The sequence below is a fragment of the Mytilus trossulus genome, unplaced genomic scaffold, assembly GCF_036588685.1.
Source record: "Mytilus trossulus isolate FHL-02 unplaced genomic scaffold, PNRI_Mtr1.1.1.hap1 h1tg000234l__unscaffolded, whole genome shotgun sequence".
Classification (NCBI taxonomy): Eukaryota; Metazoa; Mollusca; class Bivalvia; order Mytilida; family Mytilidae; genus Mytilus; species Mytilus trossulus.
Window position 1 is genome coordinate 3,771,402 of NW_026963315.1, and position 18,215 is coordinate 3,789,616.

Below are 18,215 nucleotides of genomic sequence, written 5' to 3' on the forward strand. Positions count from 1 at the left end.
GTCCTATGTGGTAGTGTGTGACAACGATAGTACCTGATTATGGTGGTTAGTCCTTATAAGATACTAACCTGTAAAACCTGGTCTGTGTCTATGGTCAAAAGGGTCTTTTAATCAGTCATATGTGGTAGTGTGTGACAACGATAGTACCTGGTTATGGTGGTTAGTCCTTATAAGATACTAACCTGTAAAACCTGGTCTGTGTCTATGGTCAAAAGGGTCTTTTAATTAGTCCTATGTGGTAGTGTGTGACAACTATAGTACCTGGTTATGGTGGTTAGTCCTTATAAGATACTAACCTGTAAAACCTGGTCTGAGTCTATGGTCCAAACGGTCTTATAATCAGTCCACTGTGGTAGTGTGTGACAACTATAGTACCTGGTTATGGTGGTTAGTCCTTATAAGATACTAACCTGTAAAACCTGGTCTGAGTCCCTGGTCAAAAGGGTCTTTTAATCAGTCCTATGTGGTAGTGTGTGACAACGATAGTACCTGGTTATGGTGGTTAGTCCTTATAAGATACTAACCTGTAAAACCTGGTCTGAGTCTATGGTCCAAACGGTCTTATAATCAGTCCACTGTGGTAGTGTGTGACAACTATAGTACCTGGTTATGGTGGTTAGTCCTTATAAGATACTAACCTGTAAAACCTGGTCTGAGTCCATGGTCAAAAGGGTCTTTTAATCAGTCCTATGTGGTAGTGTGTGACAACTATAGTACCTGGTTATGGTGGTTAGTCCTTATAAGATACTAACCTGTAAAACCGGGTCTGTGTCTATGGTCCAATTTCCTATATTGTTTTTTTTCAATCATCTTTCTCAGAGTTTAAACGATTTTTTTTTCGTTTGATAAAGAATAAATTGTAACTGTGTGCATGGGACAGAGTTGATGCCCCTGCTTGCATATACAATGTAACGTATTAAGGGATACCTTAAGAACAGTAAATTAGCACTACCCAAATTTGTACTTTGATCAAAGTTTTGTTATAATAACCATTTTGATTGATTGATTGATTGATTGATTGTTGGTGTTTTTACGTCTCTTTAAAGCTCCATATGTTGGCTACTTTGTGGCGGAGTGTCCGGAGAGAAAAACGACCGACCTTCAGTAGGATGATATTTGAAATAAAAATGCAGGACAAGAGTTTTGAGTAACGAAATAGGCAGGATGAGCAACTTTGCTCAAAAAGGCAAGATGACAATTTAAGTAAAACAAGTCAGGGTAAACTAATAAAAAAGGCAGTACCGAATACAATGAAAAATAAAAAGGCAGGTCAGGGATTACAACTAAAAACAAATCTTCCTCGCACCAACTCCTCCTTATTTAAAAATCAAATGTTTGCTCCTAATCAGTGATGCACACTAGTTTCATAATATGTGTTTGAGACAAACTCAAGTTAGAGAACAGAAATAAGCATTTTTTTCCATTTGTAAAGTGTTTATAATTCTACAATAGTAAAAGTGACACTTCCCAAATTCAAACTTGATCTGTGATTTGTGGTTTAAAGCACGGAACATTTGAATTAGGAGGGGGGATTTTATATATCTGGCCTCTATTTTAACACAAAAAAATGATCTGGCTTATTCAGGTACTAAAAAAAATATTCTGGCTTCATCTTCAGTAAAAATGACAAGTTTGATGCATTTTTATTCTGTGCTCGGTTGAAAGACCACCTACATTATATAGTGTAATAGTACCTCACTTTCTATATCTATGGACAAACCGACAAGCAGGACAGAACACACTTGGTTTAACGGGAGAAAAGGGCAGAAAAAACAAGAAAAGTGAGGGACAAAAATAAGGAAAAGAGATTGGAGGACTATGACATGAATTCTCTGTATTTAGATGGGAAAGTCAAAACAATACCAAAAGATATATTGGCAGCATATGTGGACAGAAACAAAATTTCACCAACTATCCCAAAGACGAAAAAAGCTCTTGTTGCAATTGTAGAATCATTTATGGCAAACAAAAATATGAAACAAATTCTATACAATGAAAGACGACCAGTCCAAATTCCACAGATCGATCCAACAAGCAGCTCTGAAGATGAAGATGACACAGAAGATACACAAGAAAGTGACTCTCCTGGAGATACAGATATTGAAAGTTTTGGTGATGTCTCTTCGTCTGAAAATGAAAGTGAACATTCATCGATAGACATTGTAGAAACAAAGACAAGTAGATCAGGGAGACAATACACAAATTGGAGAGAAAGACACTTTTTTGGATGCTAGAGAAATAAAACTGTTTGGATTCAAGATAAGGTAATTTTTTATCTTTAATATAATTTTATTTTGTAAATTGATTCTTTTTCAACAAAATCATGCAATAACTACTATTTTTTTTTCAATTTTCTATCTCCTAGTCTATAAACTAATATTATTCATGCATCTATTTAATAGTATAAATATTGCACCTTCCTGTGATATTGATGGGAAATGTAAAATTTGTTTTTCATGTACACATAAATAACCTTAAACATGTCTATGTGGTCAATCCCATATGCTTTTGACAACAGAGAGTTGAGAGATTACAGTGATTATCTGATAAGGGAAATGAATTATGCAACCTCCCCAGGAGTCTGTATTGACTAATTAATTTTAACATCCATGATATAAGGTCAGCATCCATTTCACACACATTCTTTATTCATCAGATATTCAGGATGGACTCTTGTGAAAAATTATGTGATCTTTGCAATGAAACCAGGTCTAGTTTTGAATGTTCCGACTGTGAACTTGTGTATTGTGAAGAATGTTGCAATACTTTTCACTCTAAGGTAGTTTTTTTTTTTTTTTTTATAATATTTTTGTTGTTTAAATTTTAGTTTAGTATATTGTAAGTTAATTTTATATCTTTATCATTTGTTTTATAGATTTTTTTTTTTCATTCTGCAGGGTGCATTGAGAAGTCATCGTTTCCAGAAATTAAGAATTAATCAAAGTGGCAATATAACATGTGAAAACTGTACTGAATTGGATAGTTCACTATTTTGTGAAGACTGTAGTTTATGTAAGTAGTCAATGCATCATCATTTTTTCTTTTCTATGTTATTGTATGTATGCATATAATATTTGTAAAAGTTTTCATTAGGTTCAGATAGCTTTAAAGGAAAAGAATTTAAAATACTAAAAAATAAATTGTAGAATACACTAGAAGGCAAATTAGTTGCTATTTCTACAAGCCAAAAATATTACAAAAATCGTTCCTTTTAATAGTTTTTCTTAATAAGATGACCCATTTCAGTCTAAATAGGCATAAAACTGTATCCGTGCATTCTCTTCTTTTGCACTATTACACCCCCAAATAAAATGATTTTGATACTTTCAGATTACTGCTCACAGTGTTCTTCAAATATTCACCAGAGGGGAGCTTTAGCCCGACATATTTTGAAGAATGTGGACCGAAGCAACACAAATGCAAATTTAACAGGCGGTAATGTTTGGGAAAATACAGCTTTAGGTTGGTTCCCCCACCCAAAAGGTAAAAGATGCATGTTTTTCAACAATTTGCTTCCAAATTTGTACAGTTCAGCATGGACCTATCTGCCGAATGTGACAACATTTAGGAAGTATTTTCTCACGGAAGGCTCTAGGCAGTATAATTTGATACGTGAGATAGAGACAATAGAAGAGAGATGCGCTTATATATGTGGGGACAACCCTAGCTCAATAGGTGATTTATTGAAAGGGTCATTTGTACGTCCTGGGGATGGATCAAGGATTAATTTTAATATCACAAATATTGATAAATGCATAGAAGACTGTTCAGAACTTTTAAACAAAACTAAGTCAGACGATCTGAACCTCTTTAACGAAAATGGCAGAACTCTGAAAAAACAATATTCTGATGAACCTCATTTATTTAACAGAAATCTTATTTCTCGTTGTGATAACATTCATAAAAAGTTAAATGATATGAAAGAAAAAGCTACTAAATTGATGAACAAGTCCGTTTTATTTGGACAAGATTCTAAAAAACCAGGAAGAAGTGTTCAAGGTTATGAGACAAAAAAGCAAAGACACTCCAGGCGCAAGGCATTAAAACGCAAAATTGAAAGGAGAATTCGGAATGGACACTTACTGATTAAAAACATTTGTCCAAATTTGAATAACTGCAAAAATAGATATTTTATCAAAGGAATGACATCTCTACATCAAATAAACTTTCATCTTAGTGATATTGACATGACCACAGTTGATGTACACCAGGTTGAAAGGCTCAAGTCAGTAGATATGGCTAATTTGGTGGCTTTGTTTGAGTGTAATAGCGGTATTTTCAATCACCACACAAAATGTCTTTTGTTAGAACAGCTGCAAGACAAAGTACAGGATGCATATTGGCAAGAGTATGATAACTTTTATGAAGTAAATGCCGGTAGTATAAATGTTGTTGAAGAAAGTGTTGACACTGATCAAAATACGTCAGAAACATCTGATTCAGACTAATTTAATTCTTATCTAGATGTGTTGATGCCTTTGAATTATCCTTTATTCTTTGCACTTAGTTCATGTAAATATTATTGATTTGAGTAATGTTCTTTGTTTATTTTTATTGCAATGTTGATTTTTTTGTGTTTTGCTCAAGTAAAGTAAAATATTTTATCACTTTCTTTAACATCTTTGATTTAAACATTTTAGTAATAATTTCCCATTCCTGATTAAAATATGACTTTTTTTCCAATTTACCAAAAGGAAGCAAATTCCGGGATTTTTAAATTCCGAACGATTAAATAAAGAGGATTATTAGTTTATCATTTTTAGAAACAAAATGAGATGAAAATGAGACGAATTTGCACCATACTGTAATAATATATGATTTTATCATTTAATGCAACATACTGTTTTTCTCTTTTTCATTTAAATTTTGTAGTGTATCTGAATAATTCTTGTATATATAATAGTTACTATGATATTAAATTGTTACAAATGCAATAATTTATTCTGTTATTTTAAAATAAATATAGTACAAAAGTACAAAATGTATATCAATATTTAAAGTCATCACTTGGTTGTCTGATAATGTCCACAAGACATTAACAATTGCTTGTAATTACGTTTCTGGCATCACCCTCTCCCAACTACACTGTTTACTCGGATTGGGGGGGTCAAGCTTTTGTAAATATGTTCTATGGGGGGGTCATTGTAAGGTTTATAAGAATGATTGGGGGGTCGCCATCAAAACTTTTTTGTGTGAAAAATTTGAACCAACCCCCTCAGCTGATAAATAATGACTGTTCCCTTAATCATACATCCCACCACACCACCTACTTCATTTGTGAGGGGTTTCATATATATACAACATCTAGTAACTTACCCTGTGTGATTTGTCTCGTTTTATATCAATGTATAAGTGAACTGTCGGGCAATCTATGAGAGATTTGTTATATTTCTTTGCCAGCTATTCATATTAAATTGTTCATATTGCCTCGCATCTGCCGTGTGTCTTCCCTGGTACAACTGTGACGATATTGACTAGCAAACAATTCTGCTCAAACTGGTGCTAGGGGCTGTCTTGCAACTTTCATTGAGACGAGAATAGTTTTCTCTGTGTTGAAGATCTTACTTTAATTTTCAAGATGAAGAGCATCAATAAAGACGCTGTTTCTTTGCTGCAAATTTATTAGGTATATATGTCTTGATTTTGTGTCAGGCAAACTTTTAAAAGTAAGAAAATGGAAACAGTATTTTTTCAATTATTGTTTAGGCGCATAACCCTAATATGGTATAAATGACGCCAGCAAAATTCAAATGTGATCTCAATTTTGTTGTAAAAGGGGTTGTGTATAAGTTTCATAACATTTTGTTGAGGCAAACTCAAGATAAAAGAACGGAAAACAATTTATTGACGTACGGACGTACACACGGACAAGGCCGGTAAAACTTTTAAATTCCCATCCACTTTAAGTGAAATTTCATTGAGTAACTCGATGTTTTCTTCACTTAATAACGATAATTGCTATCCTATTCTTTCTTATTATAAAATTCCGGAAAAAATTTCCCTAACCGATATTAACCCGAGTCTTAATAAATAGAAGGAATTCCGATCTAAATATAGAAAATTATTGACCTGGCTAGCGAGGTTGTTATTTAGTCGCTTCCCCCGATGGCGGTAACAGAGAACAACAAAAACTATTTTGTAGGTTAATGCATGTAATACAACCTATCTGTCTGGTATTGGTAATACTTCTCTTTACACATTCATGTAAAACATACTCTTTTTTGTCAAATAACACTTGAAATTAAATGAAGTTGCGGTGCATCGAAGGATCCAGCCTCCGGGGGACCGACTCCTGTCGTCCTGCACTGGCAGACCTATTTGGAAAATCACCGCGATTTTTGTAAAATATTCGGTGTTTTTTGGCCAATCTCCGCGGAACGGATAATAAATAGAGGTTCATCGTAGATTTTCCGTTTTACAGAATATTTTGCGGTTCTCCGGAGATTTTCCGTGTCTCAGGGAATTATCCGTTTGTCCGATAAAACGGGTGTGTATTGAGTCATTGATAGAACCAGTGATGCGTGAGCGACGGTTATTAAAAGGTCGGTTGTATAATCCGTTATGCGTGAGCGACGTTCAATCATTAATTGATCGTTGTATTATCCGTTAAGTGTGAGGGACGGTTGTATTGAGGTACAGATTGTAATATATGTAGAAGTTTACAGAACTATCATTAATCGATTGAGATATACGGAATTTTCAAAAATTTATCACATAATGTTTCTGTAAATTTAGAGAGAAACAGATTTTATATTTCTCGGGGTTAAAGGTTTACTTTTATGATTGAAAAATACATGTGTATATTGTCTGAGGCAGAAGATCATTTAAACTTCATTGGCAAATAGGAATTTTTAAAACGATCTTGATCACCTGCTGATCCATTAATCTTTCAGAATGAAATGCACATTTATACCTCTTGGGGTTGAAGGCATATATTAGCAACATTAACAATATGCTACGATGAGATAATGACAAGTTGCGAATTTTAGTCCGAATGTGTATATATATGAGCATATGGACATACATTCATCTTTATAATTAATCAGTTCATCTGTCATTTGTTTTATTAAATTACTTTTCAATTGTGGTATAAATACAATTTTATCATTGTGTAAGACGATTTGAGAATAATGCTTTCATCGGAAATACTTCAGAAATTATAATTGATTCAAGAACCGTTTATTGGAACAAAAATAAAATGAACGGCCTATAGGAAGTTCTAACCTTAGTTGATATCAGGGGTCAATTGGTATAGCAGTATGTAACGTAATACAACGATCGTCGATGCATAATGTGCATATGTAAGTATATAGTATGCATGCAACTGGATTTCGACAACTCGTGGGTTGTCTTTTAGACAAAGAAGTTCCATTTTAAAGATATGAAAGTACGTCAATGCACGTCTTGTAAACTAATCTGTTACTTTTTGAAATATAAATAAGTTATATTTAAAAGATTGGATGGTTATTTCACACGTATTAAAGTTCTTCTGTCATCATTACTGTTTTTCAATTATTTTTGAGAGTTCGATCTTAAAACTAAGTTCGTCCTGACATTTATGGAATATTTGCCACTGGAAGTTAAACAACCAACAATCAATCATCTTATTACAAAATTTAAAATATGCCTGAGCGATAATATTCTTTTAAATTTTAATGTGAAAGACAGTTTCTCCTTTTATAAGAAGACACTTCCAGGTCTAATTTTAAGTGTATCTACATTCCGGGACTGAGATTTATTTACTATACTAGCAAAAAAAAAAAGAAAAGAAAAGAAATGATGATACGTTTTTTTTTTAATAATTAAATAATTAACGTTAAAAATATATGTATTTAACTTGATCTAAAACTTGACCTCGCTCATGATAGAGAATGTTAAAAATCAATTGTGTCGACTGCACGGGATTTTCCAACGGCGGGAAATACCCTGTAACTATAAACACAGGTGATGTTATATACTGACCGATTGTGGAATGTCAATTCAGGGTTAAAGTGATGTGTAATGATTGACATTATCGTGCGCTTGGAAGTTGAGGCTCTAGTAGGTTCATTTCAATTGATAATCGAAAATCTAAAATCATTTTTTTTTTCAAATCAACGATGAAGTTTTGGATATTATGGAAGGGATTTTTTTAAAGACAACGGAGGTACCTTAAAAGTCTATAGGAAAATATACAAATAAAATAATATAAAACAATTTCGAAGGTCACAACTTGTATCTTATAAATCAATGATAAAGCGACTTCATCAGTATTAATAGGAATAAGATTGCAATCAGATGACTTTTAATTTTGTTTGTGTTTCAGGACTGGGAGTGTATAAGATTACCTTATATTACATTGTATTTACAAATAGATATAGGAAGATGTGGTGTGAGTGCCAATGAGACAACTCTCCATCCAAATAACAATTTAAAAATTAAACCATTATAGGTTAAAGTACGGCCTTCAACACGGAGCCTTTGTTTATATTGCTTGACCCTTATGGGTGTAATTTTGAAATAAAGATTAAAAATATATACTTAGGATGTTCCATTCTCAGCATTGTTTCTTGTCTGTCTGTTCGTTTGTTCGTTCGTCCGTCTGTCCCGCGTCAGGTTGAAGTTTTTGGTCGAGGTAGTGTTTGATGAAGTTGATATTCAATCAATTTTAAACTTAGTACACATGTTCACAATGATATGATCTTTCTAAATTTAATGCCAAATTAGAATTACCTCATTCCGTCAGTCCACTCAGGGACTTTCTAGTCCCTGGTCTGTTAAACATAGAAAATGATAGTGCGGATTGGGCATCCGTGTATACTAGTGACACATTCTTTTTTTTAATTTATTAAACTTGTTCTCAGTGGCAGATCCAGATTTTTTTTTATATATAAGGAGAGGGGAGACTAACTGATAATGTCATGAGAGGACCAGCTCCAATCATTCTCAAGTGATTCCCTACATAATCAATATTTATTTTTCAACAAAAGGGGCGGACACCGTGTCATTCCCCCTTTATAGCCGACTGAGAAACTCAAAGGGCTGTTTAGGCAGTCAATGTCGTCAAAAACTTCTATGTGTTGTATAGCCAGTCATTGTGTCAGTGTAAAACTTCCATGTATATCAATCAATCAAATCAAGACTATTAAAAACTCCTATCAACGCCATTCCCCACTAAATCCGGCTCTGGTTCTATTAATTTCATTACTTCTTCAGCATACTAGTATCGGTAGCATGTGAGTATGGTAGCACTCCGTAGATAGGTCTGTAGTTTTGCATGTATGACACTAACAGTTGGCCTAACGTATTAGAAGGCCAGGGTTGGAAGGTCATTCAACATTCTGTGGCTCAATTGCAACTATATTTTCTGTGAAGTGCTACCTAAGCCGTGGCCAGGTGAACCCTACCCATTTTTTTCAAAGGATTTTCCAATAGCACATCGAAACACTTCCAGCATTCTATTTTTTTCACCAAAAAAATTGTACCTCAGCATAATACAGGTCATGAGGTACATTTGTTTGAGGAGGGGGTTTCAATTACTGTTCTTAAGTTTAATTTTCGGGATTTTTTTTTTATCAGATTTGCCCTGTTGTCTTTTCTTTTAACTCCGTGTAAACCCTCACACGCGATGTTTACAAAATTATTTAATTGTTTCAAAAATTAAATTTGTTGTATTACCTCTTTTAACAAAATAATATTTAGTTAGCTTTATTTGCGCCTTTTCAAAGTCCAAGCATTGAACATTGCAAACACATATAGATATTTTCAAATGAATTAGAAAATATCTTCCCAAATCGACAGAACATACACAGAGATATTTGCCACTGGTCTTTACCCAGTTAACGATTCACTCTTAAATGCATTTCTCAAAAAACGATGGGAAACAGAAAAAAACCCAGACTATATCTTTTGGATAAACAGCCAGGGACATTTCCAGACATGAATATAACTGCATGGACCATTGTGACAGAACAGACTTACAACTTTACTATAGTACATGTACAGTGCTTAGAACTGTCTCATAATTTTACTCCAATTTACATAGTGCATTCTTTTATGTTTTATGATAACAGAACTGTGTTTTATCAAGGTTTATCATAACTTGTATGGTTTTATGATAACTGATTTCTGAGGAATATGTTTAATAATGCAAACTTTATTTAAAGATACGTTTTTTTCCAATTGGCGCTAAAGAAAAGCACCATATGAATATTCATGAACCTACAACGATTGCTCAAAATCGTTATTTGAAAATCCTGTTTGTGAGATGTAGATTCATTTCAATACCGAAATTTCGTCTATATATTAAGTTTCACAAGTGTATAACACGGACAAGCTATCAGAAGGTACATTACTCCCATTTTGTTTTGGTGTGAACCATCGATGTTTACAGCAATATCAAAGAATAAGATGATGATGGTAGAAAGAACTATGGGCGTCATGTGGCAAATATTACATGTATATCGGACCATGAGTTGTCAATCTGTATGAAAATATTTCCAATACAACCATATTATTGAGAAGGAATGTTTACATGCTATACTCTCGTACTAGTATTACAGGGTTCTTGTGTCGTTCACCTTAAACACACATCTTTTTAACGATGTATAAAAAAAAAGACAGAACCAATTTAATGTCATATATCCCTATTTTTTAATATAACTATAACAAGAATACCCCTATTTAGCGGACAAACTGTTTATTCTTTCTTCTGTTATTGAATATTGAAAATGAATACCAAGAAGGAAAATAAATCCCGAAATTAATTTGAAACTTTGATATTCAATAGTTTTCCAGCAAAATATTCACATCCCTTGGGGATACTTAGTGTTTGTCCAGTGGCATATATAACATGCATGTCGGAACAGGAAATTTGGCATAATGTACTTTCAGAACCATGTTCACATCATTATACATTATAGCCAACAATTGTGATGACGAACTCCTTCCTTTGTTCGAGAACAATCTTGTTGAAATAGAAATCTGTGATTTTACTATGTCCATAACTTCGATGAACCCAAGGCAAGTTAAATATCGACCTGTATTTAATTCAAATAAGTTCTCTTCTTCTTCTTCGTCCATCGACATCCCATGATAACATACTGTTGTCATACGAGGACTAGTTTATTTACAAAACTTTTAACCCAAATAAACAAAATGTATGTTTCTTTCTTATGTTCAATGTAAAAATGTATATTATTTTGAATTGCAACTATCTATAGTTCCTTAACTTTCTATCAAGGCGTATAAAAGAATGGTCGATTAGTGCGTATATTTTTGTTAAATCAACATTTCTTGTATGTTTCAAACTGTCCTTCACTTTTGAGAACGAGTACTTTCTTTTCCCCAAATTTACCCTAAAAAATGTGAAAACAGATTTTTATTTTATCAAATCTTTTTTTTGGGGGGAATTATTTAGATTTTTATAAACAATATTCTTTACACCAGAAATGTAATTTATAAACAAGCTTGTGCGTTTAGTAATGACTAGTATACCAGACACGCAAGACAGAGATTTATACTACATGTACTATACACCTGATAGTTCAAAAGTTATCGGTCGTATACACTGATCAATACCCTTAGAAGTGAAGCGATGCATGAACTTGAAAGTCCGACAGGAAATCGCTTGAATACCTGAACGTGTCACCTCACAATACATTTGGGAGTAATACCTTTAGCCATGCTGGTGATCAGACAAGGGAAGGTACGAATTTATTTAAATAAGTTTATTACATAAAAGAATTATGAACAAATTAGATTTTCGAAAACAATTTTCACGGAACACTTATTTACGCTCATTTATGACTTTGAACTATGACTTTTTTACCAATTCCCATATAAACAGTTAAAAACGACAGACCTTGGTTACTTTTAAAAAAAAACCACCATTTTCCGTTTCAAGTTAGTTAGTCGGACAAAACAACCGTACGATTGACACGATATCGACACGCGATTACGACTACATAAGGCTACTTTTCCGTTTCAAGTTATAGTTAGTCGGACAAAACAACCGTACGATTGACACGATATCGACACGCGATTACGACTACATAAGGCTACTATGGTTTTGGTCCTTTGTGTTCATAGACATGGCGACACGCAGAGAATTGATACTCTAAATTTAAAATCGATGGTGATCTCTTGTCCAGCAGAATAAAACTTTAATACCTATCATTTTTAGCATTTTCATACAGAATGCAGGACACAGATCCTCCTTTGCTGGAAAAGAAAATTTGTTGATTATAGAGGGAATAACTGAAGCGGCCGCCCCGCCCCCTCTTATGCATTTAGTGCATATGAAATTTTCTGGATCCGCCACTGGTGTGCTAGCTAATAACTTATATATTTTCACTACTTTACATTCTTAGCCCGTCTGTGTGAAATGCTCTGAGCTTCATCAGGGCCACGCGCGGAGAAATAGCTGGTATCCCTCGATCGTTTAATAAATTGAATATTCATGTGTGCCTAAATGGTCATACAAATTAAATGATTATTCATCAACCTATGATCACCTATGGTCCGGTAATAACTTTTATTTTTTTTATTTTCTTTTTGTTTCAATTACAATTTGCCGTTCGTTTTTTGAGAAAAAAATTACACGGCTAATCATTTTAAGACAAAACCTCGGACCAAACACTTCGACTAAGCTATTATACTGACTAACTTGGAAAAATAAACCCAGATAAATGAGATTTCTATGGAATTTTTAATTCACCAGTTAATCAGAAATGTCCATCTCTAATATTTCTTTTGCATTTGATGTTGGTTTATATAAAACAAGTGAAACTGCGAGCTACTGCTCACTGATGATACCCCCGCCGCAAGTGGATAATATTAATTGTGTAAAAATATGCACGTGTTCGGTAAACAGGAAGTTTTCGAGTGATAAATCTGAAAACGCATCACACGGTATAGCTGACTTATATTAACCCTTAAACCAAATTTCAGAAATCCTTGTATTGTAGTTCCTGAAAAAAATGTGACGAAAAATTTTCCACTTGGCTATCATGTGTAAAATCAAACAAGTGTTCGGTAAACAGGAAGTTGTTGAGTGATGAATCTGAAAACGCGTCACACGGTATAGCTGACTTATATCAAGCCTGAAACCAAATTTCAGAAATCCTGGTATTGTAGTTTCTGACAAAAATGTGACGAAAAATATTCATGGGACGGACGGACTGACTGACTGGCAGACTGACGGACTGATGGACTGACGGAAGGACAGACAGAGGTTAAACAGTATACTTCCCTTTTTTCAAAGCGGAGGTATAATTAAATATCTTACAATGCAAAGCTAGTTGTTTGCGATGATGCGTAGCTGCATGGTAGATTACTACGTGAATTAGATCATTTTGATTATCTTTGAATTCACTAACACGTGGCTGTTGACACATTACACACAATATACTTAAAATACCTGGGGCAATTTACACTTCTGGTTTATTGTCCCTTTAACAAGCCAGTGTATCTGTGTATGATGTATTTATCTACCGTGCAAGGGTTGTGTAGCCAGTCAAGGTCGTTAAATGTATCTCTGGCTCCATTGACAGACTACCATAATATATTCGATAGCGGATCCCGGATTTTGAAAAAAAAGAATGTGGAAGGACGTAAAGACAACATTACAAATTGGACTAGTGTACATGCAACATTCAATCTATTTCTTGTGTGACAGTTTACTGACTGTCAAACCCGTGTTCAATTTATTATTTTGATAGTGCCTTGAAGATAGCTGAGTAAAATAAATATTTTTTTAAACAAGATATATACATGTAGGGAGCTCTATTTTTACCAACCCGCTCATGAACAGATTCATTTTTTCTTATATTTACTTCCTGAATGACACGACTCTAGAAATGTTTGCCACTGGACATCAATTTAAAAGTTAAATAGAATCAGACAGTCATGCTCGAGCAAATAACATTGAGAACGGAACTTTATAGCAAGATATATACTATAGTGTATACAGATTGTATTTGAACACATACGAGGGTCTTGAATATTGTCTTATAGTTGTAAGTAATTTTTCTGTAGTCTTCATATTTTTCCCCATTATTCTATATTCTTTGTTTTCTTGGTGTCTATTTTATTTACTTTTTTGGCCCTTTGTTGTGCACTTTTTGTCCATATATTTTCTCTTCTATATATAAATCCTATTCAAACCCAAATAAACATACACAATCAAAATGTTCAACTCAAAACCCCAGTTGACTTGTCATCCATGGAGTTTTTCTCAACCGTTGAGAATATAACAAATGCTAAATGAGTCCGTTTAAAAAAAAGATGTGGTGTGATTGCCAATGAGAAAACTCTCGATAAGAGACCATATGCCACAGAAATTAACAACTATACATGTAGGTCACCGTACGGCCTTCAACAATGAGCACAGCCCACACTGCATAGTCGGCTATAAAAAGAGAAAAAGTCTAGGAGTCCATTGCTGATATTACATATATATAAGATTAATGTATCACGTATACGTCTGATGCTTAATTGTTGGGGCTCTGCTGGAAGGCAAAATATTTAGCTCTTTACTGACTAGTATTTAACAACTGAAACTAGATAAGTTAAAGTCTAAGTTATGAAATTCAAGGAATCTATACATGCTATAACAGCAAATTTGAACGGAACCAAAACGAAAATTAGTAAAATAATAAGTTTACAACTTGCATTTCAGCATTTTAATATTGGTAATTATTAATGATGTAATGCGTAAATAAGTTATCCTACACAGTGGAACAAATGGGAAGCCAAAGTACGTTAATGTCTGAATTAATCTTCTGCAAAAACAATGTCATTTTGTTTATTTTATCTGGTTAAATCTTCTGACATCAGACTCGGACTTCTTTAGAACTGAATTTTAAATGTGCGTATTGTTGTGCGTTTACTTTTCTACATTGGCTAGAGGTATAGGGGGAGGGTTGAGATCTCATAAACATGTTTAACCCCGCCGCATTTTTGCACCTGTCCCAAGTCAGGAGCCTCTGGTCTTTGTTAGTCTTGTATTATTTTAATTTTAGTCTCTTGTGTACAATTTGGAAATTAGTATGGCGTTCATTATCACTGAACTAGTATATATTTGTTTAGGGGCCAGCTGAAGGACGCCTTCGGGTGCGGGAGTTTCTCGCTACATTGAAGACCTGTTGTGACCTTCTGCTGCAATTTTTCTATGGTCGGGTTGCTATCTCTTTGACACATTCCCCATTTCCATTTTCAATTTTATTTCATAAACTGACTTAAATAAAATTCAAGCAAGTTAAACTGTAAGCTTGCCGCCGTTGATACCCCCGCCGAAATATTTCGGTTCACAGGAAGTTGTTGAGAAATGAATCTGAAAACGCACCACACGGTACAACTTACTTGCATAAACTCTGTAACCAAATTGATAGATACGAAAAAGATAGATATGAAAAAAAAATTACTTAAATAAATGTTTAATTTACATGTAATGCATCTTTGTGTAAAAAAACGTTTGAATTGGCTGATCTTTTTGTAAAGCATGCTATTTTGACGGTTACGGATTCAGACTCATTAAGGATGCATTTCTTTCTAACACAAACGATGCAAACGGCTAAGCTCGCACATGTTTTGATCATTTCTTTTAAACATACGTTTGCAAATTTTACAGAAACTTTGACAAACTATGCAAACGCTAAAAATACGTCTACAGTTTGTCGTTTGTTAGTACAAACGCTGCATTTGTTTCAGTACCACAGTACATAGAGTAATCAAGGAAGCTGGCTACACTGCAAGTGCACCTCGTTATTGTCAAATGATCCGCGAAGTCAACAAAGTCAAACGCGTAGATTTCTGTAAACAACTTGTGTTAGATAATGACAATTTTAATGACATTGTATTCACCGACGAATGCACAGTGCAACTTCATGATAACAAAGTTGTTGTTTATCGTTTAAGAAATGAATCTGCTACACCAATTCCACAACCGAAGCATCCATTAAAAGTGCATGTATGGGGAGGTATTAGTCGTAGGGGAACCACACGTCTTCTGATTTTCGACGGGATTCTTAAGTCCGATTTTGTCGTTGAAAACATTTTAGAAAAGACTCTTCTGCCTTTTATCAAATCTGTTTATCCAGATGGTCACCGTTTTCAACAAGACAACGACCCAAAACATCGCTCCAAGCTTGCCAAAAGTTTCATGATCGACAATGGCATTCAGTGGTGGGACTGCTGGCCCTCCGAATCTCCCGATATCAACCCCATTGAAATGGTATGGAATATGCTGAAACACAGACTTGCTAAAAAAAACCTTAAAACTAAAGATGACCTTCAGACAGCTCTACAAGAGTTTTGGACCAGAGATCTTACTATTGAGTACTGCAACCGCTTTATTGACCATTTATATAAAGTTGTCCCAGTAGTAATAGCATTAGAAGGACGTGCAACAGCCGATGTACCTCGCAAAATATTTCCTGAAAGGTCTTATGGTAAATCGATGTTACTTCAAAACCAAGTTAGATGACCCCAGTTTCACCAAGAAGATCGAACACCTCCTACCACACTAAGAAAACCAAGTCAAGAACTACGAGAGATGCAGCAGAAACTTTTTCATAACAGTCTTTTTCAAGGCTACACAAATCATTCAAAAAGATATCTTTAATTTGTTGTACACTCAAAGGGGGGCTTCAAAGAGTTTTACTAATTATACCCATAGTGACCCTCTACTGTTTGTGACTGATTTTTAAAACGTAAAGATTTTTTTATCCTGCATAGTCTTGTTCTTCAAGAACAAAAGAAAATATCGATTTTTTTTGTAAACACATATTTACGCTATTCAGTAAGTTTTATATTATAATTGAGAAAATTTGCTGCATTTTATTTTACCTAGAAAAAATCTCGTAAATAGTTTTTTTTTGCTGCAAACTATTCTACTGAGAAAAAAATCTCGATTTTTTTAATTTTTTTTTTATCTTAGAATTTTAAGCCAGTTGAATATGACTTTGTGTTTTTTTTTACAAAGAATACACACTGGACATAGTTACATGCTAGTCTAATAATATCTTTTATAATTTTATCAATCATAACTACTCTCGCTATACAGTACAATAATTATTGAAGAGTTATTTCTTCGTGCAAACAAAAAGCCGGCCGAGTAGTTCCGATTGATGATTTTATCCATGAAATTGAACAGGAAACCCCTAAAGTTTTAAACACATGTACACACGTGATATTATCGTGTCAACCTTGACCCCGCTTTCACCAGCAATGCATTTAAATGTTCGATCAAATTCTCTTCCAATCCAAACATTTTATTACAATAAAAATAACCATCGTATCTTACAAACGAAAAACTAGTTTTCAATAATAGACGTTTCAGCAGCTGTTTCATTCGTGTATTTCTTGTTACAGTAATATTTCACGTTTTGAGAATATATAAGAGGGGGGATAGGACCTTTATCGGGACTCCAGGATCGGGTGTTTTTAAGCTTGGGATTTCAAGAGTAACACTTTCGGGTACCGGAAATTCTTTTTCGAATTAGGGGACCTCGGGATTTCGTGATTTTAAGTCCGGGATTTCGGTATTTTGTTTTTTAAGCCCGGAATTTGGGATCGATCAGGACCCCTTCTTACCCTCCCTCACATGACGTTTTCAAATATGAATAAAGATAGGAAACTCATGTCTTTTAAAAAGAAAACTAATCTACGAAATTACTAGAACATATAACTCGCGACGAAATGTAGAAATAATGAGAAAAGAACGGATAGGAAAAGATATTTTATTTTATATTCGAATCGTAAATAAAAACTGAGAAGATAAATAAGAGAACAATAATGTGTAGAATGTTTCTTCCTCAGACAGACCTGAAAAAAAAACATATTTCTTTTATTGGTAAATTAAATAATTAGAACTGAAACAATCTGAAAACCGTTCATGCCTTTTAAATGTCTATTATGTAATTATCGATTTTACCTGTTACATTATCATAACTAATTACATAATATTAAGTAGCATGTGCGGCCGACCATGCACGCTTGGCTGATTTTATTGCACTTACTATCAGCTGATGATTTGATTGACAACAGGTAATCAATCATCGACATTTAAGTCGCTGATGCTGAGCCTTTTTAAAACCTGCGACATTTTTCAGACCATGTCACGGAATGTACTGTAACTTCAACCTGATTAAACGAAGTATTTGTTTCTACGTTTGTAAAAAAGTCTGGTTACCAACAACATTTGCATGCATTACTGAAAATTCAAACAGGGTCAT